Raw genomic sequence first — 23,255 nt, 5'->3', positions numbered from 1 at the left:
CTGTTAGATGCCCAGGTACTCGCACTGTTTTACACCTGCTACCATCAATGGCAGTTAATACCATTACGGAAGGGCCTGGTAAGTGCCTTTCCCACGCCTACATAAAAGCCCAAACCGTTGCCATTGCCAACGCTTGTTTTTTAAATAATGGGTTCAATGGTGTATTTTAATGCACTTTATATGAAAAATTTGGGTAAAAAGCCACAGTGTTTGCAATTGGTTTTGTATGGTAAACATATCGCCAAAATTGCACAATAGCATTTTTAAACCATTTTCCTGATAGCTTTGCCCACAACACAAGCCAGTAAAAAGAAACCTTTGTATGCTTGTGCACAAACAGGTGCATGCAGGCTACACAAATCTATGCCAGCATTACCAGATAAGAAATCCCAGCAAGTAAAAATTGCCTTGGACAGAAAAAAGTATCAAACGGTCTGTACCAATGTAGGCAAGTGTTATGACCTTCTGGGGTCACCTGCATACCTTTGGGTTTGTTTCAAAAGTGGCATCGGTGAAGGGTCACCAATTTCTGCGCACCAACAGAGATGGCTGGGCTGGACGAACCCCACTCGTGAGAATACACCCAGAAAAATGTCTCCAACAGAAAACAGCATATATTTCTAAAATGTCCGCGCGTACTGATGTCATGTTGAAGCATGCGATGGAAGCGAGGGGATGCATGAAACCCTTATAAGACCTCCTACTCTAAGGGCAAAGGCACTAGCGTTGCATTTGTAATACACTTGGGCGACCTTCCTTGTCAAAGAATGCACAGTAGCTTAATCCGACCCCCATTTTGTAAACACTGTTGTATTCACCGCAAACCTAAAGATCAGGCTCAGTTTACACAAACAGGCATAAGTAAGCCTCTTCGAGTCCTGTTATTTACCCTCCGCTGACCTCTCGTTATCACGCTAGGCTCAATGTCAAGTGGTGACTAATGACTATCCATGGAGAGAAACTTCTTGTAAAGAGTGGCATATACTTACTGGGCAATGCAAATTCTCAGCACTGCGTGTTATGTCTGCATATTTGACCCCCTCCATCCCCTGAAACCAGAAACCTACAGTGCAACAAACCCACCACCCAGTGACCCCCAACCACCGTCACAACGGGATTGCACATCTGCAGCTATAACAATTACGGCAGATGTGTTGCCAAGAAGCGCTGCCTGGGGGGCATTTAGACATGGTTGGTGCAATCCTAGGAAAGGCCTTTTACCCTTTCGAGGTCAATAAACCCAGAACGATTCAAAGTGGTATAATAATAAGACGTTATTACAGCGCTTAGAAGCTGGAGGAGTCTGGCATGTATATATATAAAAGAACACTATTATTATTAGATCGATGACTGGCGCAGTCACAGGCAGAGGCGTTGCTAGGGGGGGGCCTGAGGGGGCTATAACCCCTGGTCTTTTGGTTGTAGCCCCAGATAGAATCTCTGGGGCTACATCCAAAAGGCTAGCTTACCCCCAGTCCTGACAGTCCTGGCATTTGCTTAGCCCCGGACCTTTTCCAAATCTAGCAACACCCCTGGTCCCAGGCCTGGGTCCTTTGCATAGTCCTGCTGTTGTTCATGCATTAATCCAGATGACGCTGGGGCAGGAGCTGGGATCTGTACTTGGGGACAATGCAACACACACATTAATCACGTCTTCAGTGATTTCAAGATTGACACCTGTGTCCAGCTATGCAATCCAGTGGGGACGGTGGTTGGGGATTATTGGTCAGCGGGAGGCCGGGTCGGGCAAGGGCATACAATTGTCTTGGGCAAAGTTCACCTTACTGAGGCTTTACATTTTTCCAGTCTGAACCCATTCGCTGTATCCCTTCCAGAGTCTGTTAGGCTGGCCCCTTCATTGAGCATGCAAGTTGCTTCCCCAACTACATTTTCCATGCTGCCTCTCTTCTCCTGGCACCAAGCTCATGCTCTGTTGCTCTGCTGAAACGTTGTACCATTTTCATAAATAATTGTGTATCTTTTTTAGAAGCAAAGGTCTGTTGGCCACAGTGTGTTCATCGTCCTGGGAATTTGGCACTTAGCGGATACTGAAAGAAAGGCAGAAATGGAGTTCAAAAAAAGAAAAGATGGGGAAGGAAGAGAGGTCATAGAAGGTCGGATACTTAAGAAAAGAAATAAACTCATTAGGAAAGAAGTGTGAAAAGATAAGTGTGATTGAGGAAGGGGCAAGGCAGAAGGCTGGAAAGTTGTGGTGTCGCAAAGAAGGCAGGCAAGCCAAGTCGCCATAGGTCCCAACGGCGGGTTAACACATTTGCAGTCAGCGGCATCAGGAAAGCCAAGCCGCCGACGACTTTCACTTTGTTTAACTAACATTGCAAAAAGGTCCCGGCGGCGGGTTAACAGTATTAATCCACCGATGCAACATATTTGCAACGTTAGTAAAAACAAAGTGAAAGGCGGCATCGGGAAAGCCTAGCCGCCTGCCACCAACATTACATTAGGTGCCGGCGGCAGGTTTACAACAATGGCGCATATTTCTACTATTAGTAAAAAGAAATTCAATGTCTGCAGTGGCTTTAAGCCACCAACACAAATGAACACGAACCAAGAAAGGCAAACAAAACACATAGCTTTCAGCTATGGCTTACCAGAAACAAAATGGCTTGCTTGGACTAACAAACACAGACTGCACATCCAATCACAGCACTAACTGCACAGCAAATCAGGAGCTCCTTAACCCAAACTGATCTATTACAGTACCTTGTTTATTTTTTATACACAATACTGTAAAATGTGTAGCATACATTTAAACAGGTGGTAAATATTTTTTAAAGCATCAATCTAGTCAAATTATTTTTTAATAACATTAAAACCAGGTGGCCGCCATGTTGGAAGTAAACATGGCTGACAACTTCATCACACAGTAGAAAATCAGCCAAAGAGTGCATGAAAGTGTGTGGTTTGCCCACAGGTGGGTGGACATTGGAGGGTTTAACTTAGAGATGGGCGTAAATGGGTGGGACACATAGCCATACAACACATATCCATCCTCATATGTCAACCTGCATTGAAAAGCATTACAACAAACCTGCATCCAAAGCCCCTATCTTAAGCTCTCATGTTAAAGCTCTTATTTTAATGACAATAGTTTCGGCTTCATAGGTGGCGCTTTCAGCGCCACCTAATAGCCAAAACTAGAAAAGGAAGAGAAACCTGGTTAAAAGCACAAGAGAGAAAGAAGAAACATTGCAAACAAGGGAAGACCAGAAAGGAGAAAAAAACACAAAGCAAAGAAATTAATAACAAAGACAAAATACCAAAAAAAGAAGGAAATGGCAAGAATGTAAGAAGACAATTTAAATAAATTGTGACTTTAGAAGAAGTGAGAGAAAAAACGAATGTGAGGAATAAGAAAAGATAGAATAACAAGACAAGTAGGGTGAGACAGAAAATGGACAAGAAAAAAATAAACGTGAAAGACAGGGCAGGAAAGAGGCACATAATAAAAGAAAAAGACAATGAAGAGAGGTAATGGGGAAGGAAAAAAAGGAAAGATAAAGACAACGATAAAAATTGGGGAAGTTATGGGAAGGGAAACAAGCAGAACAGCGTAAGAGAAATGAACAGCAGAAAGAGAAACACGTACATCAAATGGAAGACCTTGAAAGGGTGGGGTGAAGGCAATGCGTGGCAGTGGCCAAGAGAAGAAGGGACATGGATAATGACAGCAGGAAAGAGAGCGAGAGAGTGACACAGAGAAATGAACATGACAGAGAGAGAGAGAGAGAGGGAGAGAGAGAAAGAGAGAGAGAGAGAGAGAGGGGGGGGGGGTGTTGTGTTGGGACGCTCCCGCGTGTTTTGACCTTTTAAATGTGATGTCTCCCTCCCATGTGCATGGTCCTTTTAAGATGGGCCAGGACTGTGTAATGGCCCAAGCTAATAAAAGGAGCCCCTGCAGGCATATGAGACAGAACGGCTGCAGACTCCGAAGAGGAAAGACTAAGTCTGTGTCCTATTTATGTAGGCCTACAGGCCTTCCAGTGCAGGTATAGGCCTGCATGCCCTGATGCTGCGGGACCCTTGTACCAGTACGGTGGCAGAGGTCTGCACAGTCATGGGCATGGCTGGCTGTGCCCCCACCCCCAATGATGCTAGAGTCCTATAGCACCATGGGACCTGCCGGAATGTCCATAGCGCCCCCCCCCCCACAACATTGGTGATGAGGAGTGAAACGCCCGCGAGGTGCCGTTCCCCTGCTGTCCCTTAAATGTGTTTTATCCACTGAAAGGGGAAGGAGGAGGAGGGAGAAAGGAGGAGGAGCGGCATCCCATTGCTGTGGAAGTGCAGGGAAATCCTGCCATGATTCGCCACGCCCTCAGTCATGCGGTTGCTTGTGCGGCTGGGATCGGAGCGTGGAGGCACTTCTGTGCATCCGCATCCCCTGTGGCATCCCCGGCTCTTAGGAAAGATTTCATAATTGTGTGTAATTTTCCCTCCATGTGTCAACCCCCAAACTTTTTGCTGCTGTTTAGACACCATTGACTGACTTTGCCAGAGAAGCTCAGCCTTCAGCTGCTCTCCTCTGGGCTTTCGCTCACTTTCTATGGGGAAACTGACATGCCCTTAAAACAGTCAGTATTGGGAGACTAGCAGGCCGATTCATGGAATTAATGTGCGCCGAAAAAACGGCGCACACGTGCGAAAACGTGCGATTCGCAGTGAAATCGCGAAAATCGCAGTGCAAGTGCGATTATCGCACAGAAAACACTGCACATCAATTCATGGAAGTCCGTGCACGCGCGAAATGTGGGATGTGCGCTGAAAAAGTGCGCGGCGCATGCTGGCGCACAGGTCATCGAACGCCGTGCGATAAGGCCACAGCGAATTCACACATAGCGTGGCGCACATAACAAAAGTAGGCGCAACACGGGGCGTCACACGCAGAATGGGGAACAACTTGCGAAAATGTGGGCGTCACGGGGGAAGTACAGGAGGCAAGTGCGCAGAACGCCCACACGCTCGCCTACAACACGTATTCATGGAATCGAATAGGGAAAAACAGCGCACGGCCAAAGACGCGCACAGGCCCATACATGTCCGCCACACGAAAGCAGGCGGTAGCGTCCCTGCGCAGGAAAAAAATGTGCGCCACAGTCCTACAGGCGCGAGAAGGCCCACACGCGATCGGGCCTGGGGGAGCGTGTGCATGTATTTCAGGGGTGCGCGAGAAGTTCCACACGCGAATGGCCTGGGCGCGTGTATTCCAGAGGTGCGCGAGAAGTTTCACACGCGATTGGCCTGTGCGCGTGTATTTCAGGGGTGCGTGAGAAGTTCCACACGCGATTGGGCCTGGGGGAGCGTGTGCGTGTATTTCAGGGGCTCGCGGGTGTTTTTACACGCGATCGGGCCTGGGGGAGCAGGGCGCGTGTATTTCTGAGGTGCGCGAGAAGTTCCACACGCGATTTGCCTGGGCACGTGTATTTCAGAGGTGCGCGAGAAGTTCCACACGCGATTTGCCTGGGCGCGTGTATTTCAGAGGTGCGCGAGAAGTTCCACACGCGATTTGCCTGGGCGCGTGTATTTCAGAGGTGCGCGAGAAGTTCCACACGCGATTTGCCTGGGCGCGTGTATTTCAGAGGTGCGCGAGAAGTTCCATACGCGATTTGCCTGGGCGCGTGTACTTCAGAGGTGCGCGAGAAGTTCCACACGCGATTTGCCTGTGTACGCGATTCCATCGGACCAAAGGCCCTGACAGCGCAGGCGCGTCTGTGACGTGACACGCGCGGGCGTGTCCCTGTACCAGGGGGAATGTTACAAGACCAAAAACTGCACGTCCGAGTGTCAGCCCGCTTAATTGGAGGATAGTGCCTCAGTGCGTATACGCGGAAGTGACGTTGGACGTGTGGTGCGGTTTAAAAGGTGCGTGTAGTACGTCATTTCCTTGTACGTGCTTCCCGTGGAGAGCGAGTGGGTGTAATCTGTACTTCTTGTTGGTTCACACGCGATTTACTTCACAGCGTTTCTAGTTAGTACTCCCTGTTACCTCTGTCAGTATTTTTCTGATTTTCTCTTCGACCTGTTTCCTCAAACAGCGTTGACTTCTCCTTTTGTCCTGTCTCCTCAGACAGTGTACAATTCTTCTATTGGCGGGGGTGCTGCCAATGCGCACACGCGTGTGTTTTTCACGCTCTTTTCCCAGGCAGACGGTGAGTCGCGCACGTATTTACCAACTGTGCTAGCCCCGTGTGTAGCGTAACCCTTCAGAGGTCATTGTAGGCTGCGTGTGACACGCATACGTTCATTTTTGTGTTTCTGGGTGCCACAGCGTAGTGCAGGTTCCTTTTCCCACGCACGTGGTCTACGAGGGGTCGCGTGCACGTCATTTCCTGTTTTAGGGGTGCCTGTGCATTGCGTGACCCGTCATCTTTCCCCAGGGGTTCCATACAGCCTTGCTAGAGCACTTGGGTACGAATTCCATCTAGTACCCTATCCCTTTGACCCCCAATTGCCAAGGACAATTGTCCACTGCAACTCCCATACGCACAACTCCATCAGTGCCATGGCTGGGAGGCGAGCAAGTGGTAAGGGTGGCAAAGGTGGCCGAGCCTCAAGAGGTGGGCGTGGTGGGCGCGGTAGGGGACGTGGCCAGGATTTGCAGTCTCCCCCTATCCCCCCACATGTGGAGGACCAGTCAGGGACACACATTCCCCCCCCCCATGGTTGAGGGAAACGTGCCTGACACCATCCCTGCTCAGCCCTTGTTGGACCGGCCCGTTGTGGCACCTGACCTAGCACAGGGTGACTCCCAGGCTGACTTCCAGGTCGCCAAGTCTAGGCCACGGGTGGCGGCGCAAGCCAGTGTCACCAGGCCACGTGGTACAGGGGCAGCCATGTCATCTGCTGCCCCGAGTAGGCGGGGTGGGGAGGCTGCAGGGGCAGCTGCAGCTCCGTCCACCCCAGCTCTGACTCCCCCAGCAAGGACAGTGTTGGTCCCGGTACATCAGACTGAGGTTCCCCCTGCCATCATCACACTTCAGCTAATGCCTGCAGAAAGTCATGTGGTCAGTGTGCCATCGCACACTACTACTACACAGTCCACCGGTGCTCCTGCCTCTAGTGTCCAGAGCGGCGTAGGGCACTCCGGATCCCCACCACCCACAAAAAGAAAGAGGAAGAGTGCTCGCCCAGTACAGGCTGATGACCCCGACACGGCTACACGGTCCGGCACGCCAAGGAAGCCTAGCTTCAATGATGCCGAACTGGATGCAATTGTGCAGTATGTGTCCGAACATGACGCCGAAATGTTGGTCACTTCAGGGTGTAGGATTACAGCTGCTCGACGTCAGGCACACTGGCAGTCCATGGTGGACAGCATAAGTGCCCTTGGGTTTATGAGGCGCACAGCTGTTGAGTGCTACAAGCGCTGGAACGACCTTAAGCGTAGGGCTAAGAAAAAGCTGGCCTCAAGTCATGCCGCAACTCTGGTGACTGGAGGTGGGTCTCCACAAGAGGACATAGAACTCACTCTACATGAGCATGTTGCTGGGACCTACGACACAGAGGAGCAGATCCAAGGTGTGGGAGAACTGCCAGATTACGAGGCATTGTCCGGTGAGTGCACATGCATGTGGGTGTGATCCATGTGTATGTTGTTTGTGGGAGGGGTTCTGGTTGAGTGCCAGGTCAGGGTGTGTGTGCCAGAGTGTTTTGGCCAACCCATGTGCTTCATCCAATGCATTTGTCGCCCCGGGATTTGGGTATTACAGTATCCCTTCTGGCCACAGTAGGCGCTTTGCACTACATCGCACTAGTTGCCCTTGAAGTGGCATCTTGCTACAACATTGTTCCGTATTTAGCTGTGTTCATTCAGGCTGATTGTAGGAATTCACCTGGTTCTACTGCGCATCACTCTGCCCTATTGTCACATATATGACATGCCTATGGTACAGGCCATCTGTGTGATGGCATGTGTCATGTATGTGTATTGGACATGCCACTCACAGGCCAATGTGTGATGGCACTGCTAGCCAGCATGCAGCTGATGTGTTGCTCTCCCATCTTGGTGTCATCAGTGTCTGACATTTTCCTCCCCTTCCAACTCATGGAGAGTGCATGCATGGGAGGGTTATAGTCATGTGGGACATGTGTAAATCAAGTACTGGTACTGTAGCTTGTCTGGCCTAATAGCGTGCCATGGTGCTAATGCCTGTTCCCATTTTTTGTCTTTCATGTTTTTTCAGAGGATGACGCACCTGATGCTGTTGAGGGAGAGGAGATGGTGCAGGCCCAGGAGGGATCTGAAGCACGACCATGCACCAGTGGGGACGTGGTTTGGTGGTGGGGGAGAACCCTCTCTTGCTGCAGGCCATACTGTCCAGGGGTGTCCCTGGCTGCACCTCCCCATAACTCTTTTCAGGTGTTGATTCGGATGAGGCCTATGTGGATTCGCAGGTATGTGTTCATGGAAGGGATACTGTTCTGTCCGACCCACCTGCACCAGGGGTAGAGCCCACTATGGGGGTGTCAGTGTTGGTAGGTGCGCCTGTGGTGGTTACGGATGCAGGGCCACACTCCGCAACATATGATCCTGTTCCTGGGCCAGCAGTTCAGAGGGGAAATGCAGTCCTGCAGCCTCAGGCAGTGCCGACACAGCAAGGCGCAGTTCGCCTTGCCCCAGACAGGTGTGGTGCCCTCCAACGCGGTGGCCGTCCGCCACCAGGCAATACCGCATGGGAGCAATCCATTTACGGTATGGCCAACCAACAGGCAGCATCATCCGAAATGATTGCTCAAGCCATGGAGAGGGTGGCCACTTCCATTGTCCCCCCAGAAAGGCAGATGGAGCTACTACAGCAGGCAACAGACTCCATTTGCCAATCAGTCAGGGAGGACATGTTGGCGTCCAACAGGGACAGACAGGCGGCCCAGGACAATCTGAGGGAATCAATTTCTATAGATGCCCAGGGACAGAGGGAAGCCCTGAGGGGAGAGGTCCGGCACCTCAGGCAGACTCTTGTAGACCTTGAGGCTTCCACTGTCACCAGGACGGAACAGCTGCTGGAGCGCGTCACCCGTACGCTCTCAGCAGAGATGCAGGCAACTCGGGTGGAGGTCCGGGCAACACATCGGGTGTTGCATGGGGATCTCCGCACCATATCCCTCCAGAACGAGGCCTTCCAGACCCGCATGCTTGCTGCCATGGAAGACCAAACTAGGGCTTTGCGTGGGCTGCCTCCCATAGCACCACCACCTCCTGTGGCAGCAGCAGCAGGGGTTGAGGAGAGCGAATCCAGCAGTGAATCTCCCACTATTTAGTAGCCGTGCAGGCCATGAGCCCATGGAGGTGTTTTTTTTCGCAACATTCACGCAGGTGGCTGTTGGTGGGCACCCTGTCCTCGGACCTCCTGGGTGGCCTCCCCCACCCCCCCTGGCCCACACATGGCCATTTTTGATTTTTGATTTTTGATTTTTTGTTGCAGTGTGTTGCCTTGTGTGGCTCCCGTGGGCATCCACTGTATTCCGGCTGGGCACATGCAGGCTTGTCCTGAGTTTGGGTTAGATGCTTGGGTCTGTGAGACACACACCCCTCCTGCTTCCCGTTTCCATGGGCTTGCAAAGGGTGTGCCCAAGTGACAGTGAATTACACAGTGACGTTGGACTCCCATGAGCTGTGTGGGCAGTCTGTAGTCAATACCGTGTATACATTCCTAGTGCATTTTGTTGTATTGTGCACTGCATGGTGTATTGATGTGTGCTTGTGCATCCATGTCTCCCTCCTAATTTGCAGCTTCATTCCTCATGTCTTCACAAGGCCGTCCACTTTGGAGATGGAGCTCATGTTGTGAGCAGTGGACTTCCAGATGTGCATGGCAACAACACTGTACAGTTGGAGGTGGTGGATGTGCTGGCATTCTCATGTTGTAAGACTACGTATCCTTTGCCTTAGTACTGTCATGTTTATGCTATGTCAATTGTATTGTGGTAAGTATTTGGTCATGTGTGTTGTTGCTTCTACATTTATGTGGGCATATTGTGTGTGGCCAGTTTCCATTAGGGACACTGTACTTTGTGACACGTGTCATGTTTGGGGGATGACTTTGTTTGCTCTCACATGGCATGTCATGCCATGGTGTGTTGGGTGGCGGTGCTGGGGAGAGGTTGGGTGACATGGCACTGTTGTCATCTTGTGTCTTGCAAGGGGGTAATGATTTTAGCAGCATAGAAGTGTGTCTTTTGAACACAGCATTGGTGGTGTTTGTGTAGGTAGGGAAGCAGACAATGGAACACTTCCAGATGTACAATCTCAGGCTGGTATGGTTGTGACAGTTGACTGTCCATTGACACATCATAATTGTCAGTTACAATCATCATTGATTGTCAGCTGGTATGTGCCAGGGCTGTGTGCACTCCACAGGGGTGTGATTTTATGTGAAGTAATTAGCCACGAGCTGCGTACGGGCTGCCTCACCCCGTGCCCTTTCCCCTCCCATGCGCAGTGGGCATGCATGTGGTTGGGGATGTGGGGGCACCACCATGTCCACGGCCAGGCCCCAGCATGTTGCAACGTTGTGCAGGACACATGCTGCCACTATGATCCTGCACACTACTGGGGGAGCGTATAACAGCTGCCCGCCAGAACGGTCAAGGGAGCGGAAGCATGACTTGAGCACTCCGAATGTGCGCTCCAAGATGCCCCGGGTTGCAATGTGGGCTGTGTTGTATCTTACCTGGGGTGGCGTGGTGGGGTCCGAATTGGCGTCATCATGTGGGTGCTGAGAGGGTAGGCACTGTCCCTTGGGTGGTGGTGATGGGTATCATCAGTGGGGTTGTGACATTACTCAGTATCTGACATGCATGCATGCGCAGTGGAATTTATACTCACCAAGCAGCCATGTATTGCCATGCCGCCCAGCTTCTATGTCCCGGTTTAGGGTAGACATTCTGTAGATGAAACTGTCGTGGGTGGAGCCTGGATAGTTGGCGTATACTGAGGTGATGATTCCCTTGGCATCACATACTACCTGGGCGTTGATGGAATGCCAGTGCTTGCGGTTTCTATAGATGTGCTCAGTTGCCCAGGGGGGACGTAGAGCCACATGGGTGCAATCAATGGCACCTAGCACTTTGGGGAATTGTGTCACCCTGTAGAAATCCTGGGCAACAGTCTGCCTTTCTGCATGTGTTCTGGGCAGGTATATGTGCCTGCGGACTGATGGGCGTGCAGTGATGATGGCCAGGACCTGGTGTAGGCAGCGTGACTGCGTGGCCTGTGACACCCCCCCCCCTCTATGGCACTTGTCCGCTGAAATGATCCAGTGGCCAGGAAGTGCAGTACATTGAGGACCTTCTCCAGGGGGCTGAGTGCTTGGGAGCACAGGGTGGTTGATGTGAGGTCATCCTCCCACTCACTGACCAGGTCGAGTATTATGTGAGGTGGAAACCTGTACCTCCCATACACATGGTCATCAGGCATCCCAAAAAGGCTGGTTCTGGGTGTAAAAATTCTGGCCCGGACTATCCTCCTCCTCCTCCTGCGGTATCCCACGGCCACTGCTGCTAGGAATGGTATGTTCATCCTGGCGTCTGAGCTTGTTTGTTGTTGCGTGCACTTTTATGCTGTGCGGGTGGACGTACGCCTACTTCCTGCTGGCGTACGTGTTTCCGGATTGGCCACGTTCGTTTCCATGAATACGTGTTGTAGGCGAGCGTGTAAAACTTCCCGCGCAGCCCTGGAATACCCGCACCCAGCCCAATCGCGTGTGGAACTTCTCACGCACCCCTGAAATACACGCACACGCTCCCCCAGGCCCGATCGCGTGTGAAACCACCCGCGAGCCCCTGAAATACACGCGCCCAGGCCAATCGCGTGTGGAACTTCTCGCGCACCCCTGAAATACACGCACACGCACACGCTCCCCCAGGCCCGATCGTGTGTGAAACCACCCGCGAGCCCCTGAAATACACGCGCCCAGGCCAATCGCGTGTGGAACTTCTCGCGCACCCCTGAAATACACGCACCCACGCCATTCGCATGTAATACTTCTCGCGCACCCCAGAAATACACGCACACGCTCCCCCAGGCCCGATCGCGTGTGAAACCACCCGCGAACCCCTGCAATACACGCGCCCAGGCCAATCGCGTGTGGAACTTCTCGCGCACCCCTGAAATACACGCACATGCTCCCCCAGGCCCGATCGCGTGTGAAACCACCCGCGAGCCCCTGAAATACATGCGCCCAGGCCAATCGCGTGTGGAACTTCTCGCGCACCCCTGAAATACACGCACACGCTCCCCCAGGCCCGATCGCGTGTGAAACCAACCCCGAGCCCCTGAAATACACGCGCCCAGGCCAATCGCATGTGGAACTTCTCGCGCACCCATGAAATACACGCACATGCTCCCCCAGGCCCGATCGCGTGTGCAACCACCCGCGAGCCCCTGAAATACACGCGCCCAGGCCAATCGCGTGTGGAACTTCTCGCGCACCCCTGAAATACACGCACACGCTCCCCCAGGCCCGATCGCGTGTGAAACCAACCGCGAGCCCCTGAAATACACGCGCCCAGGCCAATCGCGTGTGGAACTGCTCGCGCACCCCTGAAATACACGCACACGCTCCCCTAGGCCCGATCGCGTGTGAAACCACCCGCGAGCCCCTGCAATACACGCGCCCGGGCCAATCGCGTGTGGAACTTCTCGCGCACCCCTGAAATACACGCACACGCTCCCCCAGGCCCGATCGCGTGTGAAACCACCCGCGAGCCCCTCAAATACACGCGCCCAGGCCAATCGCATGTGGAACTTCTCGCGCACCCCTGAAATGCACGCACACGCTCCCCCAGGCCCGATCGCGTGTGAAACCACCCGCGAGCCCCTGAAATACACGCGCCCAGGCCAATCACGTGTGGAACTTCTCGCGCACCCCTGAAATACACGCACACGCTCCCCCAGGCCCGATCGTGTGTGAAACCACCCGCGAGCCCCTGAAATACACGCGCCCAGGCCAATCGAGTGTGGAACTTCTCGCGCACCCCTGAAATACACGCACACGCTCCCCCAGGCCCGATCGCGTGTGCAACCACCCGCGAGCCCCTGAAATACACGCGCCCAGGCCAATCGCGTGTGGAACTTCTCGCGCACCCCTGAAATACACGCACACGCTCCCCCAGGCCCGATCGCGTGTGAAACCAACCGCAAGCCCCTGAAATACACGCGCCCAGGCCAATCGCGTGTGGAACTTCTCGTGCACCCCTGAAATACACACACACGCTCCCCCAGGCCCGATCGCGTGTGAAACCACCCGCGAGCCCCTGCAATACACACGCCCAGGCCAATCGCGTGTGGAACTTCTCGCGCAGCCCTGAAATACACGCACACGCTCCCCCAGGCCCGATCGCGTGTGAAACCACCCGCGAGCCCCTGAAATACACGCGCCCAGGCCAATCGAGTGTGGAACTTCTCGCGCACCCCTGAAATACACGCACATGCTCCCCCAGGCCCGATCGCGTGTGAAACAACCCGCGAGCCCCTGAAATACACGCGCCCTGGCCAATCGCGTGTGGAACTTCTTGCGCAGCCCTGAAATACACGCATACGCTCCCCCAGGCTAGGTCACGTGTGAAACTTCTCACGCACGCGTGTTCCCGACACCCGTAATACGCGTTCCCTGCTTTGCGTTTGCTGTTTGCCAGTCCGATAAACTGGTACAGGGTTGGCGCAGCCCTTTGCGATGGTTTTGCGATCTTGATGGCTTTTCCTTGTGCGAGGGCGTTCTTGGGGGCGTAACTGGCGCTGCTGCAGGGTCGCTGCGCCACTCTGCGCCACGTCTGCTTTTGGAGGTCAGAATCCATCAATACGCTGTGCGCGGAAATTGATTATATCGCATGCGGCTGGCGCAGACATTCGCACAGGCACGCTGTGCGCCAGCCGCGTGCGACACTTTTGAGAGGAATTACATGAATCGGCCTGTTTGTTTCCCTTAGTCCTTTTCCTCATGTTGCGACTTTTGTGCAACATGTAACAAGTGTGCAATGTATCTTACCATACAGCACACTTGGGTCTTTAGTCATTTCCAAAGGCCCTAGATACTCTCGCTGGACTTTTTATGAACTGTGCAGATGTGTCATGGACAGTGCTGGTGGCAGCTATCGTTTCGCATTATTTTGAATCCTTTCCTGCCATGTTAACCACGCTAAACCACGTTTGGCACGAATAGGTGGCCTGGCTAAAAAATGGACATGCAACAAGGTTCTTTGTCCTGTCCTTTGGCCATCTTGCCCCTTCAACTTCCCCAGGTCGAGTCGACCCGGGCCAGTCCTTATTTGGTCATGCATTTTCCCGCAAAACGCAATGCTTTCGCGGGCTTCTGCATGCCTTGTGTGCATGCCTCCAGGATGTGGGCTGGGGTGTCTGTCACCAATACACATCCTGGGTGCCAGAGAGTCTGAATGCCTGAGACCACCGTGGTCTGTGATTGGTCCACGTATGGAGTGTGTGTTTGTGAGCAGATCTCCCATTGGGTCCTCTTCGTTTTGGCGCCAAGGGAACTTTGGATAAGAGGAGGCCAGAAACACCCATACAATGTTGATCTCCTGAGTTCTCACTGAACCAAGAATAGAATCCAAGTATCCTGCAACTACGAAGCCGAGTCGAGGAACCGCTGGTGACCTGCTGGAAGGTTTGGCACCCTGCACCCACTGTCGTCCCGTGGGACCCCTCTGCATCTGATCATCCTAGAAGGTCTGCGAAGGCGCTTCGACCCATTGGAATAGTGGGACCAACTATTCTCGGCACCTTCACCAAAACCTGCAAGTAAGCTTTCTCGGAAGTGTCCCTGGGCCAACCAGTGGGCTGACCAGTTTACGCAGGACCATTGCTCTGTCTCCGCCGTCATTTCGAGGAGACCCTCGAAACTTGGTATACCGCTAGCCCTGTGTCCATGGCACCCTCACACCGAATTCATACAATTGGCGTTCCCAGGTCTGAAGTGAGACGAGTGCGCCAGGCCTGGAGTAAACGCGGTTACCCTGTAGCTCTGCCGCGGCGACGTCCTTTGCAATTCTGCTGCATTTGTGAACCTCTTGCCCCTGAAGCCTGCTGCAGTGAAACTGGGTCAGTTCATCCACCCGGAGCGGAGAAATCGCCAGTGTCCCGTTTGGGAATAATCACTGTATCTCAGGAACTAAAAGGTACCGAGACGTCCTTTTTGAAACATTCGAACTTGCAAGCGAAGTGGACGGACCTGCTGAAGTTTGGGTCTGCTTGGGTCGGGGACCGGTGAGTACTCAATACCTCAAATGGTGGCCCCTAGCGCAAGGGCCCATTTTTATGCACGAGTAGCCCGAGGGCCCCTCTCCTTTCCACTGCTATTGTGAAATAGCGACTCCATCCTGAACTCTTGAACTGCCTCTGCCTTCAAGTGGAGGTCCTTCTTGAATAGTGGGAACCTATTCTTCATCGCCTTACCCACCTTCCTGAGCTGCTAGAGACCCCCGTGCGTTTGAATTGCATGTACTATTGAGCACAAGGCTCCCCTCTTCTTAGGGCTTGGACTGCCTCTTAGTTAGGTGTATTGTCGATGCTGAAGGGGCCTAAAGACTACCTGCACTGCCTGTTTCCTTCCCCTCTAGGTTTTCAACATATTTCGTGCAGTTAACCCTTTGGACCCCAATGGTCTTGTGTATATAATGTAAGGATTGTGATGTGTTGGTTTACTTAGTGTTACTGTGATTCCTTTGCTATGGTCTATGTTACAAAGGCCTTGTAATAACTGTGTCTATATTTTTAATATAACACCTGTCTGGAGTAATTTGTAAATGTCCCTGCTCTATGTGCTCATTGAGGTCTTTCAGTCACCCTCACCCCTCCTGAGACTTAGTCGTGACCGCCTGCCAAAGCTACCTTGATTGGTCTGGCTTGTCCAGAGGTTACCCTGTTCCAAGAAATTAGGCTGGCCTTCTGAACTTCTGCCCACCAGGTCAGAGTTTAGAAATCCATTTTAACAAATTGGTGTACAGCAGTGGGATAGGACTGAAGGTATCCAGTGTTTCATACCAGTGAGGGCATTTCAAGTTATTCCTACCAGGACACATAGTGAATTGTTGTGGTATAACTGAAAAAGGCCATAGTCCTAGCTAACAATATGGAAACAAGTACCTTGTTAACTTTAAATGCTTCTAAATCTGAAACATTGAGAAAGATACGTGCTGAGAGAGGTGTCTCTGCTCATGGCACAAAAATGGAAATGATCCAAACAATCATAGACTGGCAAGAAGCTGAGCTTAGTGCCGTAGCTTCTGAGGACAGTCCAGAATGTGGTGGGGCTACTCCCACTGGCAGAACTGGTAGTTCTGCCGCTGCACTGGTTCACAGAGACAATGATGATTTGGAGGATGTAATGTCTAATGTTTCCTCTGCAAGTGCTGACGGTGAGGCCATGCTTGAATTCAAGAAACAAGAACTGCTGTTTAGGCAGAAGGAGCTTGAATTTAACATGGCCAAACTGAAGATAGAGCAGGCAGAAATACAGAAAGGGATCACCAGTTGGAACTGACCAAGCTTCAGGCTGCCAATGGATCCAAAGGTTCTGGACATGGGTCTGGGTCCTCCTCTCATCCAAGGTTTCCTAAGGATCTGCTCAGTGTGTCTGAAGAAAAGAATGACATTATGAACTGGCTGAATACATTTTAGTATGCATGTGAAGTTCCACAAGTTGACAATGCTGATAACATTGCCTGGGTACTTAGCAGACTGCCCCATTCTGTCTGTAGTGCCATTATGGAAATGTCAAAAGCTGAGAGAGCAGATTCTGCAATGTTGAAGCAAACTCTCATCTTAAAGTTTGGAAAGATTCCTGCCTAATACTTAAAAAGATTCAGAGAGTACAAAAAGAAAGAAGGTGGTACTTGGGTATCTTATGTAACCGAATCCTTAATAAACTTGACTGGTTGGGTTGAAGGATATAAGGTCTCTACTTTGAAGCTATGATATGTCTTGTCATGCTTGAACACATTTTTGCATCTTCTTCCCCTGAGCTTAAGCAGCACTTGGCAGATTCGAAGAAGATAGACCCTAAGAATATTGCCATAGCAGAAGATTTGTGGGTGTCACATAGAGTGTCCCATAAGGACAAGACTCATCCTGGTAAGGAGGGGAAAATGTCCAAAGATAAGGAGGGTGCAGAAACGGATAAAGCATCCTCCCAGAAGGGCCACAAAAAGAAAAATAAGGGTATGACACAAGAGAACTCGCAGGGTAGTGGAGATCAGCCTCCAAAACAGAACTCTGGTTATAGTAAGCCTCCCTATGTAAACAGCCCAGTGGATCTTGTTTTGCTTGTGGAGGAACTGACCATGTGAAGGGGGACCCCAGATGTAAGGTTAAAACCTTTGGGGTCCACTCTGCTAATCTGGCCTCCTCCTCCTATGAGGAAGAAGAGATTACAGGTGCATCCTTCTCCTCAGACCCCTTCCCCAGTGGGATAGAAGCTGGGGTAGTTTTAGTTTCCCCGGGTTCCTGGGAGCCTAAAGTCTCAGAGGCTTATGCTAGGATTCCAGATAATACCAAGCACTACTTTAAAGACAGCGTGCTGATCAATGGAGTAGATACTCCAGCTCTGAGGGATAGTGGTTGTAGTCGAACTGTAGTGGATTCTACCTTAGTAGATCCAGAGGAAGTTGCCAGAGCTGCTCTGGCACCCACTAAGTTGGCTGATGGCCCACCTCTCATGTTCCCAGTAATACCTGTAACTCTTACTGTCAATGGTACAGCAATCAGAATTCCATGAGCATACAGAGGAATGTCCCAGGAAAGGTCTTGCTAGGAAATGATCTCAGAGCTTTAGGGATTTTGGGAGATACAGCTGAAAGACCCTGCACAAGGTCTCAAACAAGGGCAGCACTGGCCAAGACCAATGTCATGTCCCAGCCAAAGGGGAAACCCAAGGCTAAAGGAGTAAGAAAATCCAAAAGAGGCAAAGAAAATATTCCCCCTAACTCACCTACCACAGAGGTGGAGGTAGTTGGTCAAGCACCAGAACCTGACGAGGGGTGGTGATGCCTGAAGTTATTGACCCCCATGACCATCCTGAACTAAATGATTTGTTAGTAGAAGGTGGTCCTGACAGGGAAGAATTTAGTAAGGGCCAACGTGAGTGCCCATCTCTGGAAGGCCTAAGGAGACAGGCCTGCTCCCAGCTTGAGGGTGAACCTCCTGGGAAACACAGGATTTATTGGGAAGGTGGGCTCCTGTATAGTGAGCCTACAGAGTCTACAGAAGGCGCCATAGGAGGTTGGTGGGTCCCCTTCCTGTAAGACCCTTCCTCCTGCAGCTGGCACATGAAGTGCCCCTTGATGGTCACCTTGAAATCAAGAGAACCAAGCAAAGGTTATCCATGCACTTCTACTGGCCCAAGATGGGGTGCAAGTAGAAAGTCACTGCAGGAGTTGTGCCTCATGCCAGTTATCTGGTAAAAGTGGCTCAACAATCCAAGCTCCACTGGTACCACTCCCAGTAGTGGGGGTACCATTTGAGTAGGTAGGGATTGACATTGTTGGTCCCCTTGACCTCCAAACATCCTCAGGCAATAGGTTTATCATGGTGCTGGTCGACCATGCCACCAGGTATCCCGAGGCCATCCCATTGAAAACTATGACTGCCTAGAAGGTTTCAAAAGCTTTGTTTGGCATATTTACTAGGGTTGGCTTCCCTAAAGAAGTTGTCTCTGACAGAGGCAGCAACTTTATGTCCAAGTATATGCAGGCCATGTGGAAGGAATGTGGTGTCACCTATAAGTTTTCATCTGCATATCACCCACAGACAAATTGTGTAGTTGAAAGGTTTAACAGGACTTTGAAGAGCATGATTGGGGCTCTGGAAAAACCTCAAAACAGAAAATGGGATCTTCTGTTACCATGCTTACTGTTTGCCTGCAGAGAGGTACCACAAAAGGGTGTTGGCTTCAGCCGCTTTGAACTTCTGTTTGGTCACCCTATAAGGGGACCCTTAGCCATAGTCAAGGAGGGATGGGAGATGCCAACCCCCCCCATTACTACCAATGTAGTGGACCATGTGCTAGGGCTCAGAAAAAGGAAGGTACTCCTGATGGTTCTGCCTAGTGAAAAATTGAAGGCAGGGCAAGCTCTGGTGAAACATTGGTATGTCCAGAAGGCTTCCCTCATCAATTTCACACCTGGTCAGCAAGTCCTGATCATGAATCCTATAAGGCCTCAAGCTCTACAGGACAAATGGTCAGGCCCTTACGCAGTGGTGGAGTCATTGGGTGAGGTCAACTATTTAGTGGACCTTGGAAGGGCTGGTCAGGCTCCAAAAGTGTTCCATGTAAATAGGCTGAATGCTTTCATCCCAAGAGTTGAAATCGCTGCACTGCTCTTGACTTCAGATGTTGAGGAGGAGGAGTCAGAACCTCTTCCTGACCTGTTCCAAAGCAGTCCTTCAGACAGCTCCATTGAGGGTGTCCATGTGGCCCCTCACCTGACCTCTGGTCAACAAGATGAGTTGAAAGGTTTGCTCAGGCAATTTTCCCCCTTGTTTTCACAGTCCCCTGGTTTGACACTTGGTGCAAACGTAGCATTGACACAGGAGACAGTGTACCTACCAAAAGTAGGTAATACAGAATGTCAGACAAAGTAAGGTCTTACATTAAGACAGAGGTCAACAAAATGTTGGAACTTGGGGTGATTGTAACCTCCAGTAGTCTTTACAGGGATCTGAATGCTGTCACCAAGACAGATGCACACCCCTTGCCTAGAACAGATGAGCTGGTGGATACTCTGGGTGCCTCCAAGTACCTCAGCACGTTTGACCTCACTGCAGGCTATTGGCAAATAGCCCTTGCAGAACATGCCAAGGAGAAGACAGCTTTCCCAAAACCAGGGGGCCTTTACCAGTTCAGGGTAATGCCTTTTGGGTTGAAGAATGCCCCTGCCACTTTCCAGAGGCTTTTGAATCATGTGTTGAATGGGTTGGGTGAATTCTCTCTTTCATATCTGGATGATATAGAAGTTTTCAGTGCCACCTGGGAAGACCATGTGAAACACCTTGAGATTGTGTTACAGGCTCTTCAGAAGGCCCACTTGACCATAAAGGCCAGTAAGTGCCAGATTGGACAAGGATCAGTGGTATACCTCGGACATGAAGTAGGAGGAGGGAGGATACAGCCTCTACCCAGTAAAGTACAAGCAGTACAAGACTGGTCTACCCCCAATACACAGACCCAAGTGAGAGCCTTTTTGGCACTCACTGGGTACTACCGAAAGTTCATGGCAGACTATGGTAACATAGCTGCCCCTCTGACTGCTCTCACTACTCCAAAGAAACCCAAGAAAGTAACTTGGTCTGAAGAGTGTGAGAAGGCCTTCAATGGCTTAAAAGATTCCTTGTGCCAGGCCCCTGTTCTCAGGGCTCTTGATTACCAAAGACATTTTATTGTGCAGACAGATGCCTCTGACACTGGGATAGGAGCTGTACTATCACAAGTAGATGAGAAGGGTAAGGAACACCCTATTGACTTCATTAGTCATCAGCTTAAGGACAGAGAGCTCAGATGGTCCACAGTAAAGAAAGAATGTTTCTCTGTTGTTTGGGCCCTAAGGAAGTTGAGGCACTACCTCTATGGGACCCACTTCACTGTGCAAACCGACCATAAGCCCTTAAAGTGGCTAATGGACATGAAGGGAGAGAATCCAAAGTTGCTTAGGTGGTCCATAAGTATGCAAGGCTTTGACTTCACTATTGAGCATAGGCCAGGTGTCCAACATAGCAATGTTGATGGGCTGTATAGAATGTTTAACCGACCTGAACAAGAAACTCATCCAGGGGTGGGTTAGTTCCCCCTGTCCGTAGTCTGGGAGGGGCGAGTGTTAGGAAAGATTTCATAATTGTGTGTAATTTTCCCTCCATGTGTCAACCCCCAAACTTTTTGCTGCTGTTTAGACACCATTGACTGACTTTGCCAGAGAAGCACAGCCTTCAGCTGCACTCCTCTGGGCTTTTGCTCACTTTTTATGGGGAAACTGACATGCCCTTGAGACAGTCAGTACTGGGAGACTTTGTTTCCCTTAGTCCTTTTCCTCATGTTGCGACTTTTGTGCAACATGTAACAAGTGTGCAATGTATCTTATCATATAGCACACTTGGGTCTTTAGTTATTTCCAAAGGCCCTAGATACTCTCACTGGACTTTTTATGAACTGTGCAGATGTGTCATGAACAGGGCTGGTGGCAGCTATCGTTTTGCATTATTTTTAACCCTTTCCTGCCATGTTAACCGTGCTGAACCGCGTTTGGCACAAATAGGTGGTCTGGCTCCAAAATAGCCATGCCACGAGGTTCTTTGTCCTGTCCTTTGGCCATCTTGCCCCCTCAACTTCCCCAGGTCGAGTCGACCTGGTCCAGTCCTTATTTGGTCATGCAATTTCCCACAAAACGCAATGCTTTCGCTGGCTTCTGCATGCCTTGTGTGTATGCCTCCAGGAAGTGGGCTGGGGTGTCTGTCCTCAATACACATCCTGGGTGCCAGAGAGTCTGGAGTGCCCTGAATGCCTTAGACCACAGTGGTCTGTGATTGGTCCACGTATGGAGTGTGTGTTTGTGAGCAGATCTCCCATTGGGTCCTCTTTGTTTTGGCACTAAGGGAACTTTGGATAAGAGGAGGCCAGAAACACCCATACCATGTCGATCTCCTGAGTTCTCACTGAACCAAGGATAGGATCCAAGTATCCTGCAACTACGAAGCTGAGTCGAAGAACCGCTGGTGACCCGCTGTAAGGTTTGGCACCCTGCACCTGCTGTCATCCAGTGGGACCCCTCTGCACGTGATCGTCCTAGAAGGTCTGCAAAGGCGCTAAAGCTACCTTGATTGGTCTGGCTTGTCCAGAGGTTACCCTGTTCCAAGAAACTAGGCTGGCCTTCTGAACTTCTGCCCACCAGGTCAGAGTTTAGAAATCCATCTTAACACCGGCCGTGAGGGGAGAAGAAATGAAGCGACCGCAGCCGCGAGAAGGGAGGGAGAGCCCTGATGGTGGACTCACCCCTGGCCGCGGACCTCTGCGAGGAGGGTGCTCGTGCAGCCAGAGGGAGAGCCAGCCTATCTCCCTGCGGCACCTGCGGTATACATTTTGAAGTGCTACCCGCGGCAAAATAATGATGCAGCATCCGCCGCCCTGAAAGAGAGGGCCGCTGTGTAAAGTGATCCTGGGGCCCAACAGCGGTGAGAATAGAGGCCCACTATAGCGACCAAATCCTGGACTGCCGTGTGGTGAAGAGGTAAAGAGCCTGATGAAGAGGATTCCCGCCCTAGGTGAAATGCAGGATTCTCTGGTGTCAGAGATCCCTGGGCACAACGGTGGTAGCACAGTCAGCTGCTCCACGTCGGTGCATGAAACAACAAGGGCAGGGCCCTCAGAACATCCGGGCTGCCCAGTGGTGACATTACGTGCAGCTCTGTGTCAGTAGTTACACTAAGCCAGAGGATGCCCGCGATCACAAGTATGGTTGTGCCTGCATCCCTGGCAAAGTGTGGCCCCCAGTAAGACCCCGGTCCTGATCAGAGGCATAGAAGAGATCCACGTCAGTGCTATCTAAGGGGAGAACAGCCCCCGAAGAGAACCTGGGCCACCCAGTTGTAGTTTAAGGGAAGCAAAAGAAAAGTCCCGGCAACATCCTGGGCCATGAGGGAGCGAGTTCTTTGATGTGCTCCACATCGGAGTGTAATGACCATGTGCACATGGCCCTCTACAGTACCCGGGCCCGCCAGTAAAATACCGGTGTGTGCTCCATGCCAGAGGGGTAGCCCAAGGCTCCATATGGTCCCAAGGGAAGCAAGTACATCAATGGACAGAAGATCACCGGCCCACTGGTGGTAATGCCTACGCTTACTACATGGTCGGAGCTCTCCAAGGTGCACACTGGTGCGAGTAGCTGGTGCAGGAAGGACTGAATTGGCACAGCTGAGAAACAGAATCTCATTCTTGGTGGGGAGCAGATGGTGGGTGTATGGAAGTTTCAGGGGTCGACTCTAACGTCTGAGGACAAGGTGGGACCAGCCTGGGGGACTGGCCTGGAACGGAGAAAAAAACAAGAAAAGAATGCAGCGCTGCGGGTTGGCGCATTTAACAACTGCAAATGTGCATCGGGGAAGCAAAGTGCTCCACGTCGGAGCAGAGAAAAGCAGTGTGTCCCTTCCCTGATGGACCCGGGCCATGACAAGGCAGTGATACGAGATGCAGTGCTCCATGCTAGCACAGGGCATGGGACACAGAAATGCTCCCACTGAG

General features: G+C 51.4%; 1 protein-coding gene across 2 annotated transcripts in view; it reads right to left on the bottom strand.

Annotated features, from left to right (window-relative positions):
• The window catches only part of MYLK2 (myosin light chain kinase 2), a 315,549-nt gene that overhangs the window by 226,522 nt on the left and 65,772 nt on the right, over positions 1-23,255 (bottom strand). The window lies entirely within an intron of this gene.

This window comes from Ambystoma mexicanum, chromosome 3p (assembly GCF_040938575.1).
Source record: "Ambystoma mexicanum isolate Mex_15411 chromosome 3p, UKY_AmexF1_1, whole genome shotgun sequence".
In the NCBI taxonomy this organism is placed as follows: Eukaryota; Metazoa; Chordata; class Amphibia; order Caudata; family Ambystomatidae; genus Ambystoma; species Ambystoma mexicanum.
Note: the sequence above shows the minus strand (reverse complement) of the source record. Positions and strands in the feature narration are given on the sequence as shown.